Genomic DNA, 15,741 nt, shown 5'->3' with positions numbered 1-15,741 from the left:
AGTTGGGCCCCAAGGTTCAAAAGGTTAAGAACCCCTGACATAAGTAATGCAACATTGTGTCATGATGGACAAGAGGAATTGGCTTATTAAATTTCAATCGAAAACACATCCGGAAGACACAATCAGTTGGGGGAGGAAAAAACAGCTCTGTAGTACAAGTTTGAAGTTAGAACAGAAGGGAGCGTGCGAGTGGGAGGGAGGGGGTGGTACGCAACACCTTCTGAGTGGCGCACACTCCCTCACAACACAGCGGCGGCATCAGCGCAGCAGCACCGACGCTCTCTCTGGACTAAAGGCAAATGTGGCGGCATCACCTGTAGCTTGTGTACGCGGCGCCCACGTCCATCCCCCCCCCACCCTCCGGCTTCCTTCTACGGGAAAAGGATGGCGCGCGCGGAGCGGCAGCCGCGGCCGAGTCATCAACACCGCGGACCGCTGCGTTCTCGTCCAGGTGGCGCGGCCAGGACGAGCTGATCCCACGTAGAACAAGTGGGAGGAAGCAAAGAGCTGCGTGTGAGGCGCCAGGAGGATCATTTGCAGGATATTAACAGGAGACATTCTCTCCCAGAAACAGGTAAGACCCTTTTTCTTCTTTCTCTTCGATGGGCGTGTGCACACCTGTCAGCATGCCACGCGTGATTAATGACACGTCATGTCGATCAATGTCAACACTGCCCGGGCACCTTTGGGGCTTGAGCGCGCATGTTCAGCTGCAGAGGCAGGCGGTTCACCTCTATTGAGTAATACTGAGGAGGTGGGAGGGGGAACTGCAGAGTTTGAGTGGGTCTCCGTGGGCTTTGCGCGCGAGACGGAGGTTGAGCGGCCGGGTGCGCGTGATACTGCAGTGTCTGAGTGTGCGCGCGCGCGTCAGGCAGGCACACAACAATGATGGCAGACGTCCTAAATATGGGCTCCATGGCTACAAATGAAGCTCTCAGTCAGTCTTCATGAAGCCCACCACACCCCCACGAAAAAAAACACACACACACAAAAAAAAAAACCAACCCAACAACAACAACATGCATTTACACCTGCTGCAACGGGCTCACGTGAACATCCAACCAGGCATGCGCAGAGCGTGAACACGTGGCCCAACGGTAATTGCGTTGACACTACATAGGTAGAAAAAATGGCTTGTCAGCAGTTTTTTAATAATTTCCTTGTTTAAAATTCCTGGAGAGGGTGGAAAAGGGGTTAGTGTATCTGCCTCATAATACGAAGGTCCTGCAGTCCTGGGTTCAATCCCAGGCTCGAGATCTTTCTGTGTAAAGTTTGCATGTCCTCCCCGTGACTAGTGGGTTCCCTCCGGGTACTCCGGCTTCCTCCCACTTCCAAAGACATGCACCTGGGGATAGGTTGATTGGCAACACTAAATTGGCCCTAGTGTGTGAATGTTGTCTGTCTATCTGTGTTGGCCCTGCGATGAGGTGGCGACTTGTCCAGGGTGTACCCCGCCTTCCGCCCGATTGTAGCTGAGATAGGCGCCAGCGCCCCCCGCAACCCCAAAAGGGAATAAGAGGTAGAAAATGGATGGATGGATCATTTCCAGCCCACTAATGAATGAAAGTGGGAACCTTCCCACTTTCATTTTTGCAGTGATAAGCAGAAAAAGAAAAAGGATTGCGACATATTGGGGACGACGTGGCACAGTGGGAGAGTGGCCGTGCGCAACCCGAGGGTCCCTGGTTCAATCCCCACCTAGTACCAACCTCGTCACGTCCATTGTGTCCTGAGCAAGACACTTCACCCTTGCTCCTGATGAGTGCTGGTTAGCGCCTTGCATGGCAGCTCCCTCCATCAGTGTGTGAATGTGTGTGTGAATGGGTAAATGTGGAAGTAGTGTCAAAGCGCTTTGAGTACCTTGAAGGTAGAAAAGCGTTATACAAGTCCAACCCATTTATCATTTATATTGAGGAAAAAGGAAAAAACTACATATATGATTGTCTGTACAGAAAGCTTTGTCAATCTTTGTAAATCTGCATTCCTGTCTTGTATTTTCTGCAAAAACGGTCTGTGTCCATCCATCCATTTTCTACCACTTGTCTCTTTCGGGGGCGTGTTGGAGCCTTTCTCAGCTGCTTACGGGTGCAAGGCGGGGTGCACCCTGGACAAGTTGCTACCTCATCACAGGGCCAACACAGATAAATAAATAAATAAATGATTTGTACGTGTATAGCGCTTATCTACCTTCAAGGTACTCAAAGCGCTTTGACACTACTTCCACATTTACCCATTCACACACACATTCACACACTGATGAAGGGAGCTGCCATGCAAGGCGCTAACCAGCACCCATCAGGAGAAAGGGTGAAGTGTCTTGCTCAGGACACAACGGACGTGACGAGGTTGGTACTAGGTGGGGATTGAACCAGGGGCCCTCGGGTTGCGCGCAGCCACTCTCCCAATGCGCCACGCCGTCCCATGGACGACATTCACACTCATGTCCACACACAAGAGAGCATTTAGTGTTGCCATTCAACCTATCCCCAGGTGCATGTCTTTGGAGGTGGGAGGAAGCCGGGTACCCGGAGGGGACATGCAAACTTTACACAGAAAGACTTACGTATTGTGAGGCACATGCACTAACAGCTGTTCCACCATGCGACCTGTGCCACGGTTAGTGTACATACTGTAAAATTCCGGACAATAAGCTACTACCATTTTTTTTCCTCTATGCTTTGCACCCTGCGGCTTATAAAACGATGCAGCTGATTGAAAGATTTGTCTTTCCTGACGGCAAAAATGTTGTGTGTTCATCAAATAGTTTTCATTAAACAAAAGTAGAGACACTGAAAAAGGTGTGTTATTGTTTGTGCTCTGGCTCCACCTTTTGGACGAGTTTGCTCACCCCAGGGGCTGCGAGGTGAACGTGTACAGTATTTTCTTCTGTTAAGTGCTTTAAACCGGATGTACAAGGGCCGTTCTGTCTTTTAGACGTCCATAGCGTTTCTACTTGTATGAATTCTTCATTCATCACTCCAAGAAATGTTTGTAAGTTTTATAATACAAAAAACTATTTATACTATGTGTGATGATGAAATCAACTAAAATCCTAGCATGTTTAAGAGTGTCTGTGTTAGTATTATTAACTTACAAGATGGCGCCCCCCGTGGCTGACGTCTTTGCATTGTCCTCCCGACAACATTTCTGTTTTTTATTTATTATACTGTATTTCCTTGAACTGCCGCCAGGGCGCTAATTAATTTAAAATATCTTCTCACTCCTGCGTTTACCAAAGGCATGCGGTAAAAGAAAGCATGCGCTAATTATTTTAAAACTTATTCTCACTCCGGCCCTTACCAAAGTCATGCAGTAAAAATTTGAGTGTGATGTAAGCTTGGACCTTAAATCCTACTGAATAGCTCTTAATCTTCTTCCCTTTATGTGATTTCAAATTACCGGTATTGAAATCAGCCTCCTCCATTTTGAAAATGATGACAGGGGAAGTGTCACTCGTGACGTCACGAGTTTGACCAGGCGGTAATACTAAGCATGCGCTAATTATTTTTGGAAGCGAGTTTGATGCGGCAGTAATTCAAGGCAGGCGCATACTACATGTCCTGCGGCAATTCAAGGAAATACGGTAGTACTAATTTGCATCCTAAATGCAAAGTTTTTGCACGCAACAGTGAGATATAACAGAGATGCACTTCTGGACATCAGAAAAGCTCACCATGAGCTCACTTATAGTCTGACGGACTTCAACTTTCTGCTCCGACGAGAGCCAGCTAATCACAAAACAACAACAACCAGGTGGCTGGGCAAGAGAGCGGGGCTACATGCTAGGCTAAAAGCTAAAGCTACACGACCACCACTACCTAGCCTGCTGCTAGCTAACGTGCGCACGCTTGACAACAAGCTGGATGAGCTGAGAACCAGGATTACATGCCAGCGTGAACTGAGAGAATGCTGTGCTCCCATTTTCACGGAGACCTGGCTTTCGGACAGCATCCCAGACTCTGCTATCCAGCTAGCAACACACTCAGTCTACCGTGGAGACGGGACAAAGGCTTCAAGAAAGGCGAGAGGCGGTGGTGTCTGTGTTTACGTGAGTAACATTGAGTTTTTGATGGTGAAATGCAGACCTTTTTACCTGCCAAGGAAGTTCAGTGCAGTGTTTATACTGTCTGTTTACATCCCGCCATGAGCGGATTCCACTACAGCCCTAAAGGTGCTGCATGACATCATCAGTAAACAAGAGACATACAACCCGATGCTGCGTTCACGGTAGCTGGGGATTTTAACCACCGCAACCTAAAGAGGGTTCTCCCGAAATACCATCAATATGTGAACTTTCCTACGAGGGAAAAAAACTCTCTGGACCAAGTATACTGCAACGTGAGGGGAGCCTACAAGGCTGTACCCAGACCACACTTTGGACTATCTGATCACATCTCAGCTTTTCTATATCCAGCGCACAGACAGTGCCTCAAACAAGCACCCCCAGTGAGAAAAACTGTTCAAGTGTGGAATGAAGACACTGAACTAATGCTTCAGGACTGCTTTGGGAGTACAGACTGGGACATGTTTAAAACTGCTGCTCAGAGGGATGACGGTACTGTGGACATAGAGGAATATGCTTCCAGTGTAACTGGCCGCATCAGCACGTGTGGAAAACCTTGTTCCCACAAAACAATACAAGATATAGTATAACCAAAAACCCTGGATTAACTGTGATGTTCGGTCCAAGCTACATGTCCGCTCCACAGCATTTGTCTCAGGCAACGCTGAGGACTACAAGAAGGCCAGATATGACCTGCGTAAATCCATCAGCCCAAGGGACAATACAGAAAAAAGCTGGAGGGATTCTACTCCACCACAGATTCCTGGTGCATGTGACAAGGCCTGCAACACATCACAGACTACAGGCAGGGGAGCAGGGGGGGTCACAAACAGCCAACGCTCACTGCCAGATGAGCTGAATGAGTTCTACGCCCGCTTCGAGGTCCTCAACACCAACCAACAGAGAGGGGTTCTGACCACGGAGCGCACGCAGGACCCACCACTCACTGTGACAACAGCAGAGGTATGTACAGTTCTGAGGAGAACAAACCCATGGAAGGCAGCCGGCCCAGACAACATCCCTGGCCAGGCCCTCAGGGTGTGTTCATCAGAGCTGGCTGACTACACTGGTCACTAGCACAAGCTGTTGTGCCCACCTGTTTCAAGACCACCACCATCATGCCCCTGCCAAAGAAAAACACTGTGACCTGTCTGATTGACTATCGCCCTGTTGTACTCACCCCAATAGTGATGAAGTGCTTCGAGAGGATAGTCATGTCACACATCAAGAAGACCGTCCCAGACACACTGGACCCTCTACAGTTTGCCTACCGGCAGAATCGGTCCACCGAGGGTGCAGTCAACACCGTCATCCACACCACCATCACCCACTTAGAGGGCAAGGGCACCTATGCTAGGCTATTATTCATTGACTACAGCTCTGCTTTTAACACGGTCATCCCACAAAAACTCACTGCTAAACTCCTCACTGTTGGTCTGACACCAACTCTCTGTGACTGGGTCCTGAACTTTCTCACAAACCGGCCCCAGTCAGTAAGAATCGGCAACCAGACATCAGGCACAAAGGTTCTAAGCAGAGGGACCCCCCAAGGCTGCGTGCTGAGCCCCCTATTGTGCACCTCTTCACACACGACTGTGTGGCCTCCAAGAACAACACCAGTATCATCAAGTTTGCAGATGACACTACGGTCGTCAAACTGATCACCGGGGGAGCTGAGCCGGTTATACTGTTGACTGTCAATCAGAATGTGCAATAATGTTATGTTACTTACTGTGCCTTGCATATAAATTAATTTTTTTTTTTTTTTTCATGTTTATTTTTAGCTAAGTACCGTGTGCCTTGTTGAAGGGTGGACTAGCAAAGTAAGATTTTCATTGTACGGCAAACTGTCTGTTTAACTGTGCATATGACAATAAACAATCTTGAATCTTAAATCTTGAATCTTACAATGACATTCTCTGTCTATTGCTTCAGTTTCACAAATTCCTCAGTAAATTTACCAAGACGACACCGTAGAGTTATTGAGTCTGTTTAGCTGACTGGAGAGCTAGCCTCTGCAACTAGTGGGTCCATGACAATGACTTATGTTTTGTTTGCTCAGCCGTTTTACTGCCAAGTTACAGGCACAGTCTGGAAATAATAAAGGCATGTAAATAAACAGTTACACAATTTTTCTGTGAAAATAACAAATTTCACAACGCCTATATCTGTGGCTTATCGTCTGGTGCGGCTAATATATGGAAATGTTTATATCCATCCATACATTTTCAACCGCTTACACCCTTTTGGGGTCGCGGGGGGCGCTGGCGCCTATCTCAGCTACAATCGGGCGGAAGGCGGGGTACACCCTGGACAAGTCGCCACCTCATCGCAGAATGTTTGTACATATTTTTTAAATTAGTGAGTGCATCTTATATACCAATGCACTCTATAGTCTGGAAAACACGGTAACTTCTAACTGTGACTGTAACGCTTTGATTGGTCACACTCTGAGCCCTGCCTCCTCACTTTGCGGTGCAGGAGTTGAGTTTATCCACGTTTGCCATGTGCTCTACTCATGAGGATAGCCAGACAAAGATAACTTTCCCTCACACCAGAATTTTATTGGAGCCATCACTCAACTGCTAACACTGTTTAATCGAGCAGCGCACAGCTACACAAGTTCCAAAGCAGAGCAGGAGAGGGAGCAGGCCTAGAGCATTTACTTGGGCATTCTCGTAAGATCGGTAATTGACATCAATGAGACCCAACTTTAAAAAAAGACTTTAATACAAAATATCCACAGTGATCTAAATGCATGCACCTTATTATTTGACTCGTTGGAATCGTTCACCACGATAACAGACATTGTAACAGCCTTTATCTGTCAAAGAAGAGGGAAAGGAAAAAAGTTTGTACATACTGTAGGTTTGGGCGATATGGACGAAAAAGTATATCTCGATATATTTTTACTTGAATTCGATATATACCTCCATATATTTTTTGGTGAAAGTATACATATAAACATATTCATTTTTGAGAGAAATTCACTGAAATTGAAGTGGTAAATGGTAAATGGGTTGTACTTGTATAGCGCTTTTCTACCCCTTTTTAAGGAGCCCAAAGAGCTTTGACAGTATTTCCACATTCGCCCATTCACACACACATTCACACACTGACGGCGGGAGCTGCAATGCAAAAAGCTCACCAGGACCCATCAGGAGCAAGGGTGAAGTGTCTTGCCCAAGGACACAACGGACGTGACTAGGATGATGGAAGTGAATGACAACTCTACTGTAAACAGTCAGTGGCACTTTTATTAACCCAGTTAGTCAATATGGGTATTAACAGCACAGAAAATAAACTGTTTATGTAGCACAGAATTACATAAAATAATAAATACAATAAAAAAATAAAAAAAAAAGTTAAATAGATCATTGATAGCTGTGCAAATAATAAAAAATGTATCAAACTCAGATAAAAAATATATTTCCAGGCAGGCACATTTTAATCCCCAGTCGACAATGTAATGTAATGTCACACACGTACGGTTGTGGTCAGCGCCAAGTAAGTGACTTGACCTCATTGCGCGGCTATGATCTTCCTCACTTCGCTGTACATTTTTGTGCAGCATTTCTCGTGCGAAATATGCCCGGGATGGCAACTGGAGAGCAGTTTTGGTTTGGGCTTACATGGTAAACAACTTAAATGAATGTTTTATCGAGACGCATACATTTGTCCAAATGTGGCCAAGTAGACGCATTGTGGGTTTCCTGGACATGGACTACATCCCTAAAGGAAACATCTAAAGTAGAGAATCCCTCTGCCATCTTCCACTAGTTTTTTTAATATATAAATCGCCCGCTTGAATATTCCCTCTTCCCTTCTACGACTCAAATCATTTAAATTAAATTCAACTCAAAGGGTTTTTTTTGCAATGAAACATATGTTTACATCGCCAAAGCCAGCTTTAAAACACAATCAAAACAATTAAAATGTATCAGACTTAATAAAAACTTAATAAACTAGATAATTTTGCAATACCTTTCAATATAGATGCATATACAGTATGCATACATGAAAGTAGGGCTGGGCGATATATCGATACAAGCAATATATCGCAGGTTTGTCTCTATGCGATATAGAAAATGAATATATCGTAATGTTCGATTATATGTTCTCACACCGTTGCTTTTAGCTGCGTGCATTACATTACTGGCGTTTCTCACTCCTTCTCGTCTCCTTCTCACAGAGACGTAAAACAAGCCCACCTTCTTACATACGTCACATACTCTCGCACATGTAGCGTCACACGCTCTCGCCGAGAGCTAACGTAGGCTAACGTTAGCTGAGGCAGGTCGAGTTGCTTTTACCTGCGGGCATTACACAACAGGGGTTTCTCACTCCTCCTCGTCTCTCATTCTGACAGATATGGAAAACAAGCCCGCCTTCTTACATACGTCACATACTCTCACGCATGTAGCGTCACACGCTCTCGCCGAGAGCTAACGTTAGCATGGCTAACGTTAGCTGAGGCAGGTCGAGTTGCTTTTACCTGCGGGCATTACACAACAGGGGTTTCTCACTCCTCCTCGTCTCTCATTCTGACAGATATGGAAAACAAGCCCGCCTTCTTACATTCGTCACATATCCTCGCGCGTTTAGCGTCATAGCTCTCACCGATCAGAGAGGTAGCAGCATGGCTAACTTTAGCTGAGGCAGGTCGAGCGAGCGGAGCTTGTGACAATACAAGACAGAGATGGTGCAAAACTTATCACAAATGGAGGAAGAACAATAAATACCCAAAATAAAGAGCAGGGGATCCATCATCTGGCGGTGGTTTGGCTTCATGCAGGAAGATAATCAGCAGATAACAGCAATATGCAAAGTATGCAGCAGAAGTGTTACTACAAAAAGGTAGCAACTCTATTATTTTGTTCTTTCATTTAAAAAGTCACCCGTGAGAGAATGAATAGTATTTAATAAATACAGTTTTGGTCAATTGACTTAGTTGTGATTTCCCCCTCTGCATGAAAGTTTGAAAGTAGCATATATTAATGCAGTATGAAAAATAATGTTTTAATGTAGACACATAGAATCATCATACTGCCGTGATTATATGCATCAAGTGTTCATTCAAGGCCAAGGCAAAATATCGTAATATATATCGTAATATATATCGTATATCGCAATATGGCATAAAAATATCGCGATATTAATAAAAGCCAATATCGCCCAGCCCTACATGAAAGTAAAGATATCCATATAGTACAACTAGTGCAGGAATACTCATATACAGTAGTTGATAGTCTTTATAGTGGTTGTATTCTATTGGATGTCCTTTTCTTGTCACAACAGCTCACAAATCTTGCTGCTGTGTTTGCACATTGCTTTGCTTCCCCCAGCAAGTATGAGAGTTGTTTGTTAATTGTCATGTTTTCAAACTCTTTGTGTATTTGCAATTTGTGGGAAGTATATGTCTCTGATGTCTTGACTCTTGACAAATGACTCTCTCGTCATCATTTGGGATGTCTGTTGTGATTTCCCTTCTTGGTTCCATGACCAGCCCTATCTTGCCTCTGATTGGCCTGTCCCTTTATGTTTTGCCTTAATCTCAACCAATCATGGATATTCTTACAAGGGCAAGCACGTCTTGGAAAGAGGAAGAAGAGGGGTTTAGAAGCCCATGAGAGGGAGTGAGGAGCGGGAGTGAATCAATGAACACAACAAATAAGCGGTGTTTGGTCATTTCAACGTGAAATAGATTATATCAATATTACGATAGTTTCTTAATTAATTTCTTGTGTAAAAATACATCAATATATCTAACAAACTCGATATATCGCCCAGCCCTGATATACTGTACATCGTTACTATACATGCAGTCGACAAAAATAGTTTTAATTAACTTCTTGCTTCTCCTTGGCACTATGGTGAACAATGACTCCCGCTAGCCGCACGCTGGACTGCACACTATTTGTTTACTTGTTTACCGAGTAGACCGGTAAAGCCAGGCAGAATTCCTCTCCTGTACTGTGGGAATGCTTTGTACTGAACCGAAAAAAAACATTCCTAGTACATGTACAGTTACACCTTTATTCAGCACACAGCTCGTGTGTTGCATGGACATCGGTTCCTATTTCAAGGAGTCATCATCTGTTTAGTTTAGGGCTGCATGGCAGAAAGTCCGAAATCTATTTTGTTTTATTTTTTTCAGTTCTCGCTCGCCTGTGACCCCGGTGGGTGAAGACTTATTTTAAAGACTCTCTCCTCCTTTCGTTCCACTCTCGCTCGCTTTCTTCCTCCTCCACTTGGCGTTTTTTTATTTTCCAGATAGATGGAGAGCAGAGAGAGAGAGAGAGAGGGAGAGGATTGTGGATTGTCTTGTGCAGCAGAGAGACACGCGACAGCGCCTCCATCCATGGTCCACCTGTCATTGTCGTTTTTCTTTTAAGCTCTCTGTCTTCTGTCTCACGTTTCCTGCTTCTCGTGTATGTAACAATAAGAACATTTAATTTGTCACCAAAATGATCACAGTTATTATTATAAGGGTTTTGTTGAATGTGCCCACAAACACACATACACACATATAACCAGGCTAAGACCAATATTATTTTTATTTAAAGGCCTACTGAAACCCACTACTACTGACCACACAGTCTGATGGTTTATATATCAATGATGAAATATTAGCATTGCAACACATGCCAATACGGCCTTTTTAGTTTACTAAATTGCAATTTTAAATTTCCTGGGATTTTTTTCTTGAAAACGTTGTGTAATGATGACGTGTACGCGTGACGTCATGGGCTGTTATGAAATATGAGCGCTGCAAACACACACAGCTAAAAGTCGTCTGCTTTAACAGCATAATTACACAGTATTGTGGACATCTGTGTTGCTGAATCTTTTGCAATTTGTTCAATTAATATTGGAGAAGTCAAAGAAGAAAGATGGAGTTGGGAAGATTTAGCCTTTAGCCACACAAACACACGGTGATTCCTTGTTTAAAATTCCCGGAGGTGAAACTTTACTATGGATCAGAGCGCGGTCAAGCGAACATGGATCCCGACCGAATGTCAACCAGCAGGTTTCGGTGAGAAAATTGTGGTAAAAAGTCGCTTCTTACCGGAGGTCAGCTGAGCTTGCCCCGTCCATAAAGCTGCCGTCGAATTCCCTGAAACATTGGCGTCAACACACCCGTGGACACACACCTCCGACTATCAGGTACTATTAAACTCACTTAAACACTAGCAACACAATAGAAAGATAAGGGATTTCCCAGAATGATCCTAGTAAATGTGTCTAAAAACATCTGAATCCATCCATCTTTTTTTTTTCTAGTCCGTCGCTATCAATATCCTCAAACACAAATCTTTCATTCTCGCTCAAATGAATAAGGAAATTGTCGTTTCCTCGGTCCGAATAGCTCTTTTTGTTGGAGGCTCCCATTAAAAACAATGTGAATATGTGAGGAGCCAGCAACATGTGACGTCATCTTCTGTGACTTCCGGAAAAGGCAGGGCTTTTCTGTTAGCGACCGAAAGTTGCGAAGTTTACTATGGATGTTCTCTACTAAATCCTTTCAGCAAAAATATGGCAATTTCGCGAAATGATCAAGTATGACACATAGAATGGACCTGCTATCCCCGTTTAAATAAGAAAATCTCATTTCAGTCGGCCTTTAAGGGTTTAAATATGTTTGACTTTTTCCATTTTGATTCTTAAAAGTTTTAGTGTTCACTTAATGAAAAAGAAAAACAACGTGTGTTGGGTGCGTCACTTCCAGTTCCTGTGACATCACGCGGATTCACTTACTTTTGTCGTATTACTTCGAGTATCGAAGTGTCTAAGAGAGCGCGGCCTGGAGTTTTAATGTACACAGGTGAATATCTTGGTTGCTCAGACAGTAAAATGTTTATGCAAGTTTAGATTGGGGTATGTTGTTTTCAATAGAGAAAGACATTGATGTGTCTTGTTTTCATTTTAGCATTCACGTTAGTTGCTCCGATTAGCTTCTCCAGTAAATGAGCAGTGTCACCTGTCCGTGACTTTATTAAAGTGTCATCAATCACAATTTTTATGATTATTTTCATTTAAAAGGGTAATAATAATTGTGGGACTTTTTACTGTTGTTTATCATTATACTGTTTATCTATACATCCCTATACTCATGCAACCTTTTTAATTAGATTTTTAAGCTTCACCTTTTGCAACACTTGCTCCTTACTTGGTCTCTCCCTGTGTGTCCATGCTCACTTTTCTACTTCTCTTCCTCTTCCAACCTCAGTTCCGTCAATATTTTACTTGAACAAACAATGTATACCATGTACACTGCGTACCTAGGAAGTGCTGATTTTGACAGTCTATTGCTGTCCAATATTTAGCCTCTTCCTCTTCTCTCCTTTTTAATTGTGAATTGCGAACACTTAAATAAGTGCCTCCCTTTATGGTGGGGAGCCAAGATGACAAGAAAAGACGGTTGCTAAGGACCATTGCTGCACACTTACAATGTTGACTGTTTTAGTGCAACATCCAGGCCCTGACAGTGCACTGCATTCTGCAGCATGGACACCCTCGTGCACTCCAAACGCAATGTGGACACCTGCAGCCATCTCCTTCTTCAACCACAGCCTTGTATTTTCATGCTGTCAACTTCTTTTACATTTAATTAGGTACAGTAGTTCCTCTACTTACGAGCACGTTGCGTTCCACTACTGGGCACGTGAGCTAAAACACTCGTATCTCAAATTAGCTGTGCCCAGTTAAATGAACTGAAATCAGGTTAATCCTTGGTTGGCTCTCCCAACACTTCCTAATTTTAACATGCATACTAAAAAGAAAAAACAACTTTCATACAAGAAATATTGTTTTGAAAACATTATGATAGCATATACTACAAAACAATTACAGTAGTTTTATGAAATAATGTAATAATGTTGTTCAGAGTTTACCTTTGCAACTGGACTAATGTGGTGTCTCCCTTGGACTGCTTCTCCATCCAGCGTTTATTATCTGCTTATTATAAGCAACCTGTTTCATAGAGATAGTTGCTTGTTTCTCTTGTGACATTTAAATAATAATGGATTAGATTTATATAGCGCTTTTCTAGACATTCAAAGCGCTTTACAGTGAGAACTGAAAACCCATCATTTATTCACTATATATCCACACATTGATGGTGATACATTTGAGATGGAAATCTGGTAAAACTGTCGCCGTCATGTGACAATAGGAACTAGGAAATTGTGTCGGACATATTTGAGTGACGGACCAAAGAAGTCAGAGTTGACAACAAACAATATGTTTCTCAGTGTTGGAAAGTTCATGCTCGAGTCTAGTTTGTTGAGTATGAACAAATTGAAACATTTCAAACAGCATTTGCAGCTTCTATATATTTTCATGGATACATGTATTTAGGACTTTTCTAGCCGCAGGGGCTGGCTGCAGCATGTGTGATGCGGACTGACGCTATGGTGGACCAACTCGCCGGGTGGGCTACTCTTAGGTAAAATATATTTTGAATGGTCTGTTTCTCCGAGTTGTTCTTCCGCTCCATTTTCTTCACACTAACTTTCTTAGCTCCAATGGTTGGAGAGCACGATTTCTTGTTTGTTTAGGTACCGCTAAGTATTATAACACTATCTCCACTTTTCTCTGCATGCTCTCCAAATTTTACTTCCTACCAGGAGGAAACATTAGCTAAATATAGACTGGAACTGGATGTGTGGTGTGCATCATAGTGCATGCTGTAGTGCAGAGAAAAATCATGTTCTTAACCGGCACCGTGCTTCTGACACACTGCTGCACCCATCAGTCTAACACGAGCTACAATCTGGACAGACCTAAAGGTCCTGGTTGCGCCTGTGACGCCGTATTAATGAGCCGTCACTTTCCCAGACTCAAAAATATTACTTTTGGCCAATATTGACAAGGAGCAATTAGGTTTTTCATGAGAAGCTTTAGGTTTTTTATGGCTTTTTGGCTTCCGCTTCGGTTCTCCGCCCTGCGCCTAATGGACTTCTGTAATCAAGCAGTTCCGTTCTATCAGTGACGTCATGCTTGCAGTGCAGCAGCACCATGAGGATGATCAAAGTCAAGTTTCACAGAAAGAAGACAAAGAGGCAGCAAATACGAGGAAGCGGTTTCGAGAGGTTCCGCAGTTGGCGCTGAGGAGAACCACTGACGTCTATAGTGTCACAACTGTAAGAGACAGACAAGGGCCATGTTTTTTCTCGTCGTGTGAAAGGCAGCTTTTGTCTTCAAATTAGGAGTTGAGTTTGTTAGTTACTCAGCACGCACACACAGTGGTCTGTGAGCCGCTGGAGCACTATTTGTTTTGATAGAGTTTGGTGAATAAGTGTCTATAAGTAGAAATACACTTGCTATTTTATGTCGATTTTGTTCTGTTAAAATATCATTTTATAAATGTTCGCCCTGCTGATTTTTGTTATCCTGTCAATGAGTTGGTCCATTCTACGTTAGCATTAAGCCAGCGGCGTTAGAGCCAACCTTCATACTGTATAGCATCAAGGGTTGGAATTGGGGGTTATATCACCAAAATGATTCCTGAGCGCGGCCACCTCTGCTGCTCACTGCTCTCCTCACCTCCCAGGGGGTGGAACAAGGGGATGGGTCAAATGCAGACTGTAATTTTACCACACCTAGTGTGTGTGTGACTATCAGTGGTGTTTTAACTTTATAATTGTATGGATTCTTTTGGGGGTTTATAACCAATTGTATTGTTGATTTAACATTATACGTGCAGGCATACTGAACTTCATATATAAGGGTTGCAACTAACGACTATTTTGATAGTCGACTAGTCCTCGATTATTTTAACGATTAGTTGACTAATCGGATTATAAAGTGCACACATATCCAGGGGCTCTAATTTGACCAGTTATTTTTAGTCATGTGCTTACTAACAACAAAGATAACTAAATCAATCATAAACATTTATTTATACTATAACCATGCTGCTCGTTGGGCTGTTACAAAAATAACCCATCCATCCATCTGTTTTCTACCGCTTATTCCCTTTTGGGGTCGCGGGGGGCGCTGGCGCCTATCTCAGTTACAATCGGGCAGAAGGCGGGGTACACCCTGGACAAGTCGCCACCTCATCGCAGGGCTAACACAGATAGACAGACAACATTCACACTCACATTCACACACTGGGCCAATTTAGCGTTGCCAATCAACCTATCCCCAGGTGCATGTCTTTGGAGGTGGGAGGAAGCCGGAGTACCCGGAGGGAACCCACGCATTCACGGGGAGAACATGCAAACTCCACACAGAAAGATCCCGAGCCTGGATTTGAACCCAGGACTGCAGGAACTTCGTATTGTGAGGCAGACGCACTAACCCCTCTCTCACCGTGAAGCCCACACAAAAATAACCATTAAAGTTTTATCAATTTAAAAGCATTTACAGGCAAAGTGCTAAAAAAAAGTATAATTTTCTTGTTGCCAGAAAAAGACAGTTAAACTAGCAGCAATAACAAAATCATCTTAATTCCTCGAAGAAAAAAAGATTGTGTGATGATGTGTTTGAAGAACTGTACATATAATCGATTCGTATCATTTAGTAATTTTTAACATTTTAGCTATCTAATAGATTGTATGTTTAATCTTTTATGATATCGGCGCAATGTGTGTGCGTGTGTCTGTAAGTGTGTATGTGTTTGTGTGCGCGAGCGTGTGTGTGTGTGCGTGAAAGTGATTGACATTTCTTAG

The 15,741-nt window shown here is 43.5% G+C and overlaps 1 protein-coding gene across 1 annotated transcript in view; it reads left to right on the top strand.

The window, feature by feature from the left end:
• The first annotated feature begins 262 nt into the window (after nt 1-262).
• Nucleotides 263-15,741, top strand: part of trpc5a (transient receptor potential cation channel, subfamily C, member 5a) — a 138,441-nt gene continuing 122,962 nt past the window's right edge. The window contains exon 1 of the mRNA XM_061912664.1: nt 263-574. The gene's annotated coding sequence lies outside the window, so the exon portion shown is untranslated. The remainder of the gene's footprint in view (nt 575-15,741) is intronic.

The sequence above is a fragment of the Nerophis ophidion genome, linkage group LG10 (genome assembly GCF_033978795.1).
Source record: "Nerophis ophidion isolate RoL-2023_Sa linkage group LG10, RoL_Noph_v1.0, whole genome shotgun sequence".
Lineage (NCBI taxonomy): Eukaryota > Metazoa > Chordata > Actinopteri > Syngnathiformes > Syngnathidae > Nerophis > Nerophis ophidion.
Note: the sequence above shows the minus strand (reverse complement) of the source record. Positions and strands in the feature narration are given on the sequence as shown.